Below are 4,574 nucleotides of genomic sequence, written 5' to 3'. Positions count from 1 at the left end.
CCCAGGACCGCCCGCGACCCCCCAGGGCTACCCCAGCCCCGGGACCCCCCATCCGCCTCCCGCCCGCATCCCCCGCCTGCTCCCGCCGGGTCCTAGCGCACCGCTGAGCCGAAGAGAAGGAGGAGGAAGAGGAGGAGGAAGGAGCCCAGGCAGGGGATGGGGGATGGCAGGTTGGAGACCCCAGGACCGAGAGGCGCAGGGGCTGAGAGCACCCCAGCAGCAAGCGGGGCCACTCTGGGACTGTGGGTCCCTTGTGTGCCCAGCCGAGCCACCGGCTGCACTGTGCTCCCTGGGCAAGGAGGGCTGAGGATGAGGGGGTCCTTCCTTCCTCTTCCTCAGGAAGACAGGACCAGGGTGATGCCACGGAGACCCATGGCCTTTCCCATTTGCCTTGGGTTGGGCAAGAGGACCCCCTTCCCTGGGGGTCATTAAACACGAGGTAGTGACCTCTTCATGTCATCTTTCCTGCAGCCACCCCTGTCCCAAACAAGCACATCTGTGTCACTGCTTTGGGGAAAGGTTTACCCAGTCCTGGACTGGGTGATCCTGTATCTCCCCAACAACGAGGCTGGGATATCTAGTACCTCCCTAGCGGTCAGGCTGGGAGACCCAGTATCTATCTGATGGTCAGGCTGGGAGAGCCACTATCTCCCTGATGGTCAGCAGTAGCCAGAATTTGCTGCCAGTTCCACACTTGTTCCTGGCATCTCCACAGTCTGTCAGAAAATGCATTTTCAAATTGAAAGAGCAATTGTGTTTGTAGAGACAAAAAGTGCTAAGGATACCCTAACCTGTGGAGTGGAGGAAAGGACAAGGGGAGATCTCACTGTTTTGTTAGATTAGGTTTCAGTTAGAGGCAGAGCTGGCCCATTAATACCGGACACTGAGGCACGTATCCAAAATGTGAAGGATTGTCCTGATCCTGGATGAGTCAAGTCCAGGGTTTCACAGGCAAATTTCTAAGCCTGGGCTGTCCAAGTGGGTGAAATGCCTTTTGCCTCACCTCCATGCTCCTCTTCCAGGGAGCGGCAGTCTGCTCCAAGCTGTGGCAAACTATATTTTCTCCTTTCCTCTAGGAAACCTTATGTCTCCATTTAGTTCCGCAGAGGACAACCCTTGCAGTTTTTCACTCCCTCCCATGACATTTCATTCACCTTTGGATCAGTTATAAAGGACAAATATTCTTTTGTCTTTCCATTTGCTTTCCTTAGGGCTCTGCTGGCAGCCTGCACCAGGGCCTGCTGCTGTCCCGGCCAGCCCCACACCTCCGCCCCGTGCCCCCAGGCTGGGGACACACCACAGGTCCTCCCCAGGCTGCACTTCGCTCTAACTTTCCCCCTTTTTTTAAAAAATACATGCACTTTAATATCACCCTAGAAATTACATCTGTTTAATGATGCTATTTAGGCTGTGTTCACCTACTAAGCTGGCAGTCACCCCTTGAGGAGCTGGGCAATGCCCCCTTTAGTCATCCCAACAGCCCCAATTCCCCTGCTTCTCTCTCTGCGTCATCCTGCAGCCTCTCCCCAGGAGCTGCCACCCGAGCGCCATTCCAGCACACGTTACACAAATACCCATCCCCTACCTCCACGTAAGGACCAGTCTGATGGCATCCATCACACACCATTTTGTGAGGCTCAGAGAGCTGTCAGGCAAAAGGCACTGCTACAATTATCTGTAATAATGAGCATCACTGTCCTCTGGCAAGTACACAGTGTGGTTATTACGGGTGCAGCATCCTGGTTGCTTTATCCTGTGTCATTAACAGAACTGTCATACATTATCCCTCTCTGAAGTTGCTCCCTGGTCCCACTGTCGCTCTCATCTGCCTTGGCCCTTCTCCAAGCTGAAAAAATACCCTATTCTTGTGTATTGCTCACTGTGGTTGACACACAGTTTTTTCAACAGATGGGAATCTGTCAGCTCCTTGTGCTGCGCTGGCCGTGATGGATACTGCTGGGAAACACCCTGGTTGTGAGGATCGTGGGGGTCGGAGTGCCTCTGCTACTACATGGCACTTGGAGTTAGTTGCGAAGCAGCACATATCAGGAGATAAATGAGTAATGATAAGATTTAATCTTATTGCATGTGTTTGTGGGAAGGAAGGGGAGTGTGGGCATGTGTGTGTGCTCACAAATACATGTGTGTTTGTATTGAAGGGTTTGCATGCTCTGCTGCTCTGGAGTGACTGACACAGACAGGCGTCCTGCGGTGCGTGAGACTGCTGCTGTACCGTAGCGATGTTGGGGGTCCTCCCGTGCAGACTGAGGCAGAGACAGCTGTGGCCTCAGAAATACAGTTGTTAGCGCCTGCTTTTCGTGAGTTCATGGAAAACAATATTTATTTCAAATGGGGGGAAACCCAGGCAGCAGAGCTGCCGGACTGATGGCACTGCGTGTGGGAGGGGAGAAGGCACAAACCCTGAGAAAACGGCCTGAGGAGGAACTTGGGGTTCATCTGCTTCCTCAAACACATTCCAGGAATTGGCTTTGTGGGATCAGGAAACAAAATAAAAAAAACAAACAAACAAAAAACCCTCCCACGGAGACCAGATAAAGTTTTTGTTTTGGTTCAAACCTGGAACATTGTGTAGGATCGTTGCAGATAATTATTTCCCTTGACGCTTTGCTTTGTGTCACTGACAATTCGGTAGTTATTAGCACAGCAATAACAATGGTATTACATCACCTGGCTGCAGCAGCTCCTCCTGCCTGAGTCCCTGAACTAATCTCTGTGCCCATCGCAAGCCTGGGGCTGAGGGTGCCTCTCTGTGCCCAATGCACACACCTGGGTGAGGGTTCTATGCATTGCCAAAACAGTAATGTTTGCTGTGAAGACTGATTAACACTTCCCATTATAGACCCCTTCAGCAGCTATAACATTCAGAACATGACTGAGGAGTGTATTTAAGATGAGGCCAACCAGCTGAGAGTAAAGATTTCTCAAGCTAACTTTTTTGACACTTATGTAAAATATTTTCTTCCATCTTGACTTAAATCCAAATAATTTGGTAGCCAAAGACATTGATTCTTTTAACTAACACTTAATGTTAGGTTTAACACACTTCTGCATTCCATGCTCCGCTGGCACCACCTTGAGTTGCCGTCCCTGGTGAATACCTGCCATTACCCAGGAAGGATGGGGTTCCCAAACCGGGACAGCGTTGTCCCTGGGCCCTGGCTGTGGTGGGGCTGTTTCTGGGAAGGCATGGCTGTGCAGCCCCGCGGCTGGGTTAGCAGCACTGCACCTGGGGTGGATGCTCGGGGTGTTCAGAGCCAGCTTCAGTGTCTCCCCATGCTCCTCGTGCAGCTCATCCCTCTCACTCAGCCTCGCTGGGCAGCTCATTTAGTCCTATGGACAGAAAACACCTCTGAGGCTTCACATATTTAATAAACAATGCTGGGAGAAAGCGATCTTCTTACCCAAATCTGTGATAAACACCTCTCCATTCTCTGGTGCTTCATAACCTACAAATATTAAACCCATAAAACTTCTGCTGTTAGAGCTGGGACACAGAAGCTGCATCCGCACGGCACCGGTGAACGTGGAGAAGCTGAATCATGAGAGGCCACGAGAGGGTTGGGGAGGGGGGGCTGGGTTACAGGATTCTGGGCCCCAGGGAACTGCCAAAGTTTGAATTGTGAGTGATGGCGGGGAAGTCATTTCCCCCTCTGCACTCCTATAGCTCAGCTGGGAGCGGGCAGGAAGATGCTCGGGGCTCTGCAGGGCAGCCTGGGCGCTGACAGTGCTATTAGAGACAGGGTACGAGTCAGTCTGCTAAATACAACAGTTATTGCTCGCTCAGACAGGCAAAGGAGGGAGAAGTTCTGTCCAAACTGCCTTCACCTGTTCCAAGGTCACAGCCTGGAGGCAAATCACTTTGGGACTTTATGGGTTAATGCCCTCAGAGTTCAAACCCAAGCAAAGAGGAAGCTGCAAGGAATTAAAAAGATGCAAAATCAACCTGGATTTGTACTACACACATGTAAAAATGAACTAGCTGGTGGTTTTCTAATGATTTGTGTGAGCAGGGAACCATCTCTGGAGGGATGCAGCTCCTGGAGAGCCCCCACAGGGACCAGCTCACGGACCTGGGCTTCTCGCATCCGTGCCAGTAATGTGGAAGGGAACACCATACGGTCACTATGGAAAACCTGGTGGAGGAAAAAGAGGCTGAGGGAATGGAAAAAAGATTCAGAGGAAGGCAGTGATACAGATTTCTGTGGGTGAAAACCAATTCAGGCTTGAAGACAATGAAGAATATCTCTAGATTCTCAGATCCAGGAACGGGGCAGGCAGCATCTCCCACAGGGGCAGCAGGCGCCCGGTGGATGGATGGGAAAACCTGCCTGGTGGTGCCAGGCTTAAGGAGCTCCTTCCATTTGTTGTAGCACCAAGCTTGGGGCAACGCTGTCATGGAGAAATGATGTTTCCCCAGCCCCAAATGAGGGCAGGGATGGTTTGTTATATCCCGACTCTGTGGGTCGTCTCAGGCTCCTCTCTTCCCTGCCTGGCCAGCAGAGTTGCCTCCTGGCTTTTGGGTAGTTTTCTTTGTATAATCTCTTCTAAAGATA

Source organism: Charadrius vociferus, unplaced genomic scaffold (genome assembly GCF_000708025.1).
Source record: "Charadrius vociferus isolate BGI_N301 unplaced genomic scaffold, ASM70802v2 scaffold280, whole genome shotgun sequence".
In the NCBI taxonomy this organism is placed as follows: domain Eukaryota; kingdom Metazoa; phylum Chordata; class Aves; order Charadriiformes; family Charadriidae; genus Charadrius; species Charadrius vociferus.
This window is presented reverse-complemented; position numbering follows the sequence as displayed.